At 33.5% G+C, this 11,427-nt stretch overlaps 1 long non-coding RNA gene across 1 annotated transcript in view; it reads right to left on the bottom strand.

The window, feature by feature from the left end:
* Positions 1-2,024: 2,024 nt before the first annotated feature.
* Positions 2,025-11,427, bottom strand: part of LOC309652833 — a 189,233-nt gene continuing 179,830 nt past the window's right edge. Inside the window, exon 2 of the long non-coding RNA XR_014258906.1 lies at positions 2,025-3,952. This is a non-coding gene — a long non-coding RNA (uncharacterized lncRNA). The remainder of the gene's footprint in view (positions 3,953-11,427) is intronic.

The following is an 11,427-nucleotide window of genomic DNA, read 5'->3' as shown; positions in this document are numbered from 1 at the left end:
ACTCGGTTATGTGGGGCTATTTCTTGCAGCTGGGTTGTGTAAGAGATATTCTGCCAGGTACCAGTTGATTTTCTGTGAGAGTTGTTCCACATTTAGATGTATTTTTGATGTGTTTGTGGGGAAAGTGAGCTCCACATCCTCCTGCTCTGCAATCTTAATCCTCTCCATGAATTGTACTCTTAAAACATGTGAATTTCATGCAGTACAAATTATTTTAATGCATTTATTTAAAACATCTTTTAACTAAATTATAGATTTCAACACTACTTCTTAGTGAGCACACTCTAGGACAGGGATGGTAGATATCTTGGCCTTGAGGATTTCCCCAGTATCTAGAACAGATTCTGGCACAAATTAGACATATAAAATTAAGTATATATGTGTATATATATAAATTTCTGTGTCTATATATTTTCCTCATAAAATTGGTTGTCTTTATTTCCCAACTTCTTCTTACTACAAAAGTTTCCAAACACAGAATATAATTAACACCCTTAAATTTACCATCTAAATTCAACAACTGTCAGCATTTTGCCACAGTTGTTTTATTTACCTTTGTATCTATGTATATGCATATTACTAAACCATTTGAATATAAGCTGCCTACATCTTAATAGTTCCTACTCAGTTATTTCACATACATCTCCTTACTAGCCATAATTTCATTATTTCCTCTAAGAAAATAATAATAACCTAATATTATCTACTATCCAATCCATTTTCAATATTCCCCAATTGGCCACAAAAATTACTTCATTTTTTTTAAAACCAGCATTCAACCAAGACTCACAAATTTCATCTGGTTGTTAGGCTTCCTTAATCTCTTGTAATCTAAAATCAGTCTCCAATTTTATTCATGATACTGAACTTTTGAAGAAATCAGAGAAGTTGCGCTATTGATGGCCCTACATTCTCGATTTGTCTTTTTCTTTATGGTACATTTTGTTCCTCTATACCTTCCATTTCCTGCTAACTAAGTGTTACTTCTAAAGGTTTGATTAAATTCAATTTAAACATTTTCATTATGGATACATTATAGGTTATGCTGGGTAGCTCAGTTAAACATTCAATGAATAAATTTTATCCAGATTTTGAGTGAGAAAATAGAATAAACAAGACAAAAGGTCTTTCAAGAAAAATATTTTTTGAAATATAGCACATTTTCTCTTTCAAATGTTTTGAAAAGGGAAGACAACACCTCAAAACAGTTTTCAGAGGTTACCATTCTGAAGTCTTTCTGAGTGTATCAAATTTGCCTTTTTCTGAATATGAGCTATGAGTTGCTTTTCTGAAAATATATTTCTTTATTTTTTAAACCAAAAGGTCAAAACATATTTTTTTAGTTTGAGCTATTCTTTTAGCAGAAATTCAAGCTGTTTCTTCTGCATTACTATTTCATATGTGCTACAATAAACCATAGTCATTTTCATTGTAAAGGACAAAGAACACGTAAAAGGGAAAATTTATGAACTGTAGTATTACTTAGATCATTTCAGCACTGGAGATTTCCCTTTTGTCCCACAAGTATTTTGATATTATTATTTTTTCTACTTAAAAGAAAATATCCCTGAACAGCACTTTCTAGTGTCCTCAACTGTGCTAAATAATCATCTTGTCTTTGATCAGCCCTGCCCCCATTTAGGGTGATACTCTGAGGACATACAACACTAAGGTTCTTCCTCCATGGCAAGCACCCTGCACCATGGCTTTGCCGGTGACAGAGAGTCCCTGATTGTCTTGACCCCTCATTAGCTTGTAAAACTTAAAGTGCTGTTAATTTTTTATTATTTAAAATCTGCTTAATTAAGTATAATTAACTAATTTAACAAATATTTATTGACTACCTTCTATATGCAAAACATTGGGAGAGTGTAATTCTCTTTGTACACTTAAGTATATTTTACATTTTTGTAGATTTGTCGTCTATGTACCTCTCTTTCTCTCTACTTCTGTTTCATACCTGCTTCAGGGAAGTTATTATAATACACATGAATGATGTCCTCTGAATTGTTTGATGAGTACTATTCTTGTAACCTTCATTACCAAGTTTGATTGCCAAAATAGATCCAATTGATGGAGCCATAGGTCAATGACAGCAACTTGTTTGGAAGAACAGCTGAACCAGTAGCTGACAAGTTTGGCTTTAAATGCTCCTTTAAACTGTGTTTGTCAGTGCCTCATTACAGAGACAGGGATTAATAGTGGTTTGATTGTTGCTATAACTCAAAGGGATCAACCAAAGGGTCTGAGAGAAATAATGGGCCAAACTTTTAGTGTGAGAAAAGAGATATAATCCAGTTAATAATAGAGTTGACATTTATTTGATTTATATTTATATTCTCTCAAGGTTCTCCATCCTCCTTAGATGGTGTACAGTAAAGGAGGCTGTATTCATGTTAAAAGGAGCTGAGTTGATAAAGTAATAAGGAATACTGATCAGACCACTATATTCTAACTTTTAAAATACAATTAGTTCATCATCCAGTTTTGCAGTTGTTATAATTAATGTAGCTGAGTTTGCTTCAACTAAATCTTCTCTTGTCATTTGTATGGTTCATATTGGTTCACTGTGCTCTATATCCTAGCACAGTGTATGAAATTTAACCCGATTTAAGAGAGTTTGACCAGTTAAATGTTGCTTGAACATTTATTAGCATTTTAATTGGTTGCATTGTGGGGAAGGGTTGTTCTACTGCATTTCCCCCACACTTTCATCCTTATATAGCTTCCTAATGGCTTAATGGTCCATCTGGATCATTTCCTCTACAATGGTTTAATTCTATTTACTAGTTTTGTCATCTGTAGATTTCTAATTTAAATATTGAGAAACATCACATGATGCCATATTGCTGAAGTGGTTTAGTGTAATTGTTTTGAAAGCATGAACAAAACATGCCTCATGTCTTATTTTTATAAAATTTAAATGGAAGTTAATTTATACAGAAAAATAATCAAACCCCTGCAGATATATGTATCATTCAGATATCCTGCTCTGCATGGGACATCAAACATGAACAACTGAAAAATATGTTTTCCTTTCACCCTGCTGCTGTTACGTTTCAGATTTGTGCATAAGATGGCTCATCTTACACAACTGTTTCCTAATTTCCTACTCTTGGATGATAGGAAAGAAACTCAAGGATATCAAATGTCACGTGTTTTTTTGATTTTTCTGGAAAAACAGGAGGGTGAAACTTGTATTTGAAAGTAGTAATAAAAATACCTACCCAAATTGCTTGCTGTACTGCCTAGATAAATAAGTCTTCATCAAGGAAACACACCCTTTGTCTCCTGGTGCTAAAACAATACAGCAAATAATCCAACTCTGATATATTAATTCTAACAGATTGAGTTGGGTGTATGTGATTAAATATAGTAGGGCATTAATGAAAAAGAGATACAATAGCTTCCCTCAAGAATTTACAGATTGTTATGTTGGAAAGAATTAAACTATTGTTTCATTCCCTCAATGGCAGAATTAGAAGCAGTAGATCACAGATAGCACAGAAAAAAACTGTTGATTCTGTAACAGAAATCTTTTCAGTGGCATGAGTTGCCAAACAATTAGTTGATTTTCCAGAGAAGGGATTGACTGTACATTGCTGAATCTGTTTAATCAGAGACTTAATTTCCTCATAGTAGCAGATATACAGTAAATTCACATATTGTGAGAGGACTGGGCCAGATAACCTCTAATATATCCCTTCAATCTAAAGAATCCGTGATTCTGTACTCTTAAAAACAACTAGGAAAACCAAACAAAAGCAGGAGCTTTCAGAGAGTTGGCGGTATGCAATAGCTAATGGGATACTTACCTGCGTCCTGTTCATACTGATATTGGGAGGCCAAATATCTGCTTTCAGATAACTTCTCATCTGGCTTGCTTCAATGCATAGGATTTTCATCATATTGTTTAGCTCTTTGGAAACTTCTGGGTGCATGCACATTTGACCTGGATGCAGGAGGGAGAGTTTCTATATGAGTTATGGAACCATTCAGAAGGCATTTAGTTTACTATACGAAAATCCTATCTCACCACAAAGTTGAGCATGACACCTACATAGTGCCATGCAATGACCCCTCATTGTCCATAGATAAGTACAAACTCCTTTGATGAGATTCGACCGAGCTTATAAGCAGATTTGAACCTACCTCTCAAATCTCAACTCCTATTGCTTAATCTATGTGCTCCAGATCAAGCTATTTGTCATTCTTCCAAAATTCCTTGTTATTCCATATCTCTGTGGCTACATACACACTATCCCCCTGCCAAGAATGCCAGTTTACCTGTTTCTTTGCTTAGTGAATGCCTGATCATCCCTCAAGACTCCCCTCAAATACAAAATTTTCTCTGAGGCCTTTCCTGACCTGCTGGGTAAACTTAGTCACTCCTTCTTCTATTCTCTCATGGAATTTTGCAAAATCTCAACTCTAACCCTCAGCATATTACTTACTGTGTGAAGTTTTCAATTTTTAAATATATTTTCTACTTCTTGACATTGGATAATATCTGGCTGTTTTTTAGTCTATTATACTGAGCTCCTCAGGGCCAATGAACAGTGTTTTAGTCATCCTCTATATCTCCAGTGTTTAGCTCATAGCCCTACAGAAAGTTGGTACTTGGTAAATTTTTGTTGGATACCGTATGTTTAGTAGGAATATTCATTGATAAATTTCTTGATCGACTAGAACATGCACATCTTTGTGAGGAGGAAATGTAGGGACATGTCCAGTGCATTGTGTCCTACTGAAATTCTGGATTTATCTAAGAAACAGAGTGATCATGTTGAACAAATACCTGGAAATGGAAGAAGGCAGAGAGTGAGGAGCAAAAGAAAGCCTAGAAAGAGAAGAACACTGAAATGAAGGGTTTATAATAAGAATGCCATAGGAAAAATACTTGGGCATGCTCAGGTTCTGAGGACTACTTTTTCTGAAGCTCCAAACTAGAGGCTTTTGAAGTTCTCCATCCATAAAGAAAAGTTAATATCATTTTACGACTTGTTGGGAAACTGACACACATGATTTTTCTGTGTACCAAGAGTTCTAAATTCAGGACTTCTTTAAGAACTATGATGAATTGCTGAAATTAAATAGAAACCATAATTCTGTTTTGCCTGTCTCATAGTCATACTTTTTGACTCATAGACTTAGTAGTGACTAAGCAAAAGCATATTACAAACACCCACATGCCAGAGATCAACACTGTTAAAACACAATGACTTCAAAGTTGCTTTTCTACTCAACTCTAAGTTTACACATTTTAGTATCTGTTCTTCTACACATAAAGGGTCAATCACATTGAATGACATGCCAAGATAAAAGCATCACTACTTTGGCAAGAACAAATAAACACAGAAAGATTTCCAAAATATCAAGCTGAATGTAGGGCTATTTTATTGTATGCTTAGTTAATCAAAAGATGTTATTTAAACTGTATGCTGCCTCTGCTCTATAGCGACTGGGGCATTGTTAGAAGTATGGAATAACAACTCTTGTCATTATATCAGTAGGGTTTTTTTCATAATTTCCAATTACTGGAGATAAAGGATATACCTGGCGTATTATTTCATGTGTGAAGTTTTCCATATTTAAATATATTTTTCTATTTCTTGAAGAATTGTACAATTTTAATTAATTCTATAAACTGTATTTATTTATTTATACTTGTATTTGAAATGGAAATGTATGAAGGTCATGATGATTTTGCTTTTCTGGAAGCTATAACTTGCAGGGGAGGAGGGGTACAGGTGAGACACTCACTTGACAAAGAAACCTAAAGGCCAGAGAATAAGACTGAATCATCAGCAATTGATGTCTTGTAAAAGTTCTCATTTTATTTTTCATGTTTAAATACAATGAAACTTTTACATACTTACGAAGTGATAGTAACCAAGCTCAGCTTATTATTTCGGGAGACAGAGAAATGAAAAGAACTTGATCCCTGTTTTCAAAGTTGTGCTGTTTACAAATCAGCATTTTTTTTTAATTGCTTTACATCAAATGGTCATAATATGCTAAATGCCTATACATACGATGTAGCAAGGATTATGCTATGGTTACAAAGAATTCTCTCACTCTTACCATTAACCAGGGACTTCTCAAAAACATGGAAATCTTACATCATCATATTTTCTTAGCTTAAAATAGAGTATAAAGGAACTAATAAGTTATAAATATAATAGGTCATTTTGGACAAGACCTCTTTATTAACTTTTGGTACAGAGTCTAATTTTCTAACTTACCTTGCCTGTGAACAGAACACAACACCACATTTTTTCTCACAAGAGCTGAGTAGGCTATTTTCAGTTACTACAAATCTAGTAAAGAAGCTACGGATCAAGTTATTTCTCCAGTAGGAGGTTCTCTTTTTTATTTTCTTCTCACAGCCATTGCTCCATATTTTAGGCTGAGCATCCCCAAATTAGATAAGATAGGATCAAGTTGGCTATCTTTCAGAAAGAGTCTAGGGACTCTGCCCGGACCAACATTCTGTTTGTATCAGGGATTCCAGATGGTAGCAGCTGATAAATTTCCTCTGTGATAGATTATGTATATGTCTTGATTAACACTATTATGAATACATTAAAATCAAATAGATGAGTTGAAATATGACCTCTGTCACCTACTAGTTAAGTGTCCTTGGATGAGTCATTTACTCTCTTTAAGTCTCAGCTTCTGTGCCTTTAAATTTTCTTTGGCAATATTATTTTAGTTTTTAAACATCAAGTTAAAACATCAAGTACAGTTTCTGAGATATATTAAGTATTCAAAGAATGTCAGTTTCCTTTTATCCCTCTGATATGTACAAAACCTGCTGGATAACTATGTCCAATTTTGTTTTAGTTCTTGGTATCACACTGTTTCCTTAACTTTAGGGAGCCATCTTGAAAATATATACCTTTTGTTCAAGGGATACTGGGTAAAAAATATGAATGCTTCAGCGTGAAATCATGCCACCACTGGAGACACAAATATAAGTGTACCTCTTATTGATAGTAAAACACTAAGATAGTCTTCAAGTATTAAAGGTAATATGATATTGATGACATGGTTGGGAGAGCAATAATCAAATATTTGACTCAAATCCTTACAAGTTGGCCTGTAGAGACATGCCACATAAAGGCTAGGAAAAGTCACTTAATTATTAGATGGCTTGGTTTCTCCAATTTTAGAGGCAGAAATAATCCTTGTTCACTAAAATGTAACATTTGCATTTTATAGTCTAATAAAAAAACTTCCTAGAATATTAGTATTCCTATTACTTTAGAAAGCATTCAGTAACATGTAAGCCCTTTCCAAAATAACAAATTAGATTTTAGGAATTTTTCTCACAACAAAAGTGTTTATATTACCAGACAAAGTTTGTCAGTGTGGGGAGGGAAAGAGCCTACAACAATTATTTTTATAATAAGAAAAATACATTGAACATTATACAAATTTTTAAAGAATAATAGCCAAAATCATTTTCTTATGCAAGGAAGCATTCTAAATAATACATTAACAAGTTACCTACTAAGTAATCCTGAAGGTATGGGGGGAGGGATTCAGAGGAAATACCACACACATCCCCTAACTTTAAAATGTCTGAAATCTAATTAGAGAGATAAGGTTAATATGCATGAAACAATAGCTTACAAAACCAGATAGGATGCAATTCAGAACTAAGCTATGTAGTACGAACTCTTAAGTATTACACAGGTTCTGAGAAGAAAGAGATGATTTATCTCCAGAATAACTGAAGATGACTTCAGGAAGGGGTGGAATTTGACCTGGACTTCAAACAAAAGGCGGAATTTGTATAGGCAGAAGGGGACTTCTTTATATACTAGACCACAATTATTACAGAAGCAAAGTATTTGACTGGTGAATGAGCACGGCACATCTGTGGGAAACAAAACAGAGGACACATTTCAGTGAGGATGAAAGCTGTAGAATTAGATTAGGACAGGTTTAAACTATGAAACACAGGCAGAGCTATTTGGACTTGATGTCTTAGGAAACGATATAGAATAGTATGTCTTGCTAGAGATTTCCTGAATATGGGCTATGGAAGACCAGATGCAGGAATATTGACAAGGAGCCTTTTGTAAGCATTCATTCACCACTTGAAGAAAGAACTGCGAGGACTTAGTAATTGAATACAAAGCTAAGATTTTTTTCTGGTGATAGCTTACATATTTCAGTTTATAGAATAAACTTCCAAGATGTCTACGTACTCCTCAAAATAATTGGACCTTCAATTATAGTATACTACCAACAGTCTGTAGAGGTTCCTCATTCACAGTAATGTTGGCTGAAGAGTAGCCTAAGATAATGTTGCTTTGCACAAGATTGAGATAAGCAAGTTTTCATGCATTTGTGAAAAAAAAATGTGCTGTAAAAACAACCAAAGTTGAACATTAGTCATTAGATATAAGTAAATGCCAACTATCTGATGTATTTCTTGCTAATTTTTCCATTATTAAATTTATCCTGATCTAGCTCCTAGTCTTTCTTATTTCCAGCTTTAATTTAGAACCCTTCATTCAAACTTACTGTAAATAAAAACCTTGGAATGTGCCTCTTTTACGTCAACTGTACATCAAGCCATCTTGACATCAAAGACCTTTCCAGTTCCTTGCAGCTGTCAGTGGCTTAATTCTGTCTTAGCCAAGGGCTGTTTATCCACCTGATTCAGATAATCAAAAGGATAGTTTTACTTCCCCTTCTGGCCTCCAATAATCTAGGAGTGTCTTTTGTTTGATTTTTTAATTCAAATGAATTAGATAATATTTTCATCTTGGCCAGAGGAGAAGTTAATTAAAGTTACTGGTTCTGTCTTCATTTCAGTGTGAAACCCAAATATCTTGATTTTGAGATCAGAAAAATGACCACATTCTTGTCCATGAACAAAAATTTTCTTCTAAAATACATTCTTGCTACTGGCTAAAGTAGGTTTTATTTTAAATAAAATATAATGCTTTTCTTAGCAATATTAAAGCAGCCTCTTTTGGAACAGCTTACCTTTGATACTTTTTTAACTCTTTGCTATATCATAAAACCCAAGTTATTACAAAGTTCCTGTCATCTGGAATACTGGCCCTCAGATTTGATGAGACATAATTTCTTCTCAATGTAATATGCTTATTATATAACAGATTAGTTTATTCAGTAATATTTATTGAGACTATACTATGTCTCAGTGTCTCTGCTAGGCTCTGAAAAGACAATGGTAAACAAGACAGGTCAGGCAGAAGCCTTAAAGAAACACAAAACCTAATGGATGGCAGACACTCCTTGATATGGATACAAAGAAGCACAAAAACTTCAGTACAGCTTCCATCAAAGAGAATAAAAGATGTACGAGCATAGGGATCTAGTATTTATTGTTACTAAAGCCTAAATTTATTGCAAAACACTTTTCTGAAAGGCCTGATAGCTCCATAAAATATTTATGTTCTGACACATTTTGAATAGGAAACAATTTTTTTACACCAAAATATAAAGTGGTTAAATCTACTCATAAAGATAAAGCAGCCTCGGTAAAGCCAAGGAAAGCCAGAATATCAAACACTTCACATTGTCAAATGCTAATTAGGTATTGAGAACAGAGAAAAGTCTGTTGGATTTGGTGACCTTGTATACAATGGCTGTCAGCATAGTTATGGGATCCTAAGCCAGATTCAGGGATAAAGAAGAGTGTGCATGTTAAGAAAATGCAGGACGAGGACTGAGGCTAAACATTTAGAGAAGTTTTGCAGAATAAAGAAAAGACATTTCTAGAATGGGTGATTACGGTAAGTAAAATTACTTTCTATTTGTTGTTGTTTTCCTAGTTAAGAAAGACCTAGATAAGTTAAAAGTAAAGATCTGCTTTTAAATAGGTTGAGTGCAGTTTTGGGTTGGAAAAAATGTTTAGCATATTGTACATTTTCATGAAAGAATATATTATGGAAAAAACAGCCTCACGATTATAAATGGTAAACTTCACATTCTTCAGGGAAAGCTCTTCTCAGTGGTCATTAGTTCTCTGATCTAAATGTTACATCATGGCAAAAGCTATTTAGCCATGTGATAATGAAGTCGAGACTGCTTAGTTCTAGAAATGAGACTGTTTAGGAAGATTAACTTGAGGTAGAATTTATATCCTGAACAGGACTGTCTGGAGAACCTGCCGCAGGTACAGTTTGAAAATCACCATGACTCTTGAGCTCTTAACTGGGATCCATTTTTTCCAAAGTCACCATTGCTTGTGAACCAGTTCATTTTGGGAAAGGAAGACTAGTAATGAAAGCCACCATTCTTTCTAGTTTTTTAGACATTTTGTTTAATATTCATAGATCTCTTATTTCCATGACATAACTTGCAATCTGCATAATTCACCTGTCTCTACTTTTACTTCCATAATTCATCATAGGAATTTTGGTTCATTGGAATGTTTTTCATTCATTAAGTGTAATACATTTTAAATATTTTAAAGCGTTGATCCTCCTATTAAGCTACTGAATTAGGAGAGCTATGTGGTATTTTATAATGTTTTCTTTTTCTTTGTAGTTTGAGCTCCCTTCCAATTTTGAGTCAGATATCTGTAGGCTTAAATCTAGAGTCTTAATATACTGTAGATGTGTACAACATTGAATTTAAAATGTGTTAATACTCCAAAATGCAATAATATAGAGAAAGGAATAAAGAATAAAGACTACTCTTGAAATTAAAGGACTCTGTTTTACTGACTTTCCCTATTAAATTCTAAAGAGCACACATATTTGTTGTGGAAAAGCATATCTATATACGATTTAATAACTTTACAATAATCCACAATTCTGAAAGCAGACAATGGAAAGATGAATTTATTTGTAGAATGAACAGTAGGCCCTATTCAATCAGAATCTTTGCAATCACAGAATTTTAAAAACTCATATATCCATAAAAAGAACATCTACTAAACTAAATCAATGGAAAAAATTAAAGGGCCTCTCATTTTAGTTATTTCTTTTTTTTTTAAAGCAGTGAACACAATATAGTGTATACCATTTTTTACTTATAGAAAGTGTTTAATTTTATTAAGCATTGCTAAAAGAATAAGTAGAATGTTAAATAACTTACATCACTGAACATCATGTTAAAAATACTCTCTTGTAAATGTTTTTGAGCAAATATTGTGATACTGTGATGCATACGCAGGTGTAGATGTGAGATACTGTTTCTTTAACACTTCATCATTTTATGACATTTTAATTTCCCAGTGAGTATGATTAATACTACTTGGAAATAATTTATCACTAAAACTAATTCAAATGGTGGATCATCTCTAAAAATCAGTTGGCAATGAAACTGATATCCTGCTGATATTCTACTAGTCTAATGCATTAACATATACTTTCATTAATACCATGTTTATCCTTGTTGACAGTATCACATTTGCAGGTTTTACAAAGAGTGTCC

This window comes from Balaenoptera physalus (assembly GCF_965194825.1).
Source record: "Balaenoptera physalus genome assembly, chromosome: X".
Lineage (NCBI taxonomy): Eukaryota > Metazoa > Chordata > Mammalia > Artiodactyla > Balaenopteridae > Balaenoptera > Balaenoptera physalus.
This window is presented reverse-complemented; position numbering and strand designations above follow the sequence as displayed.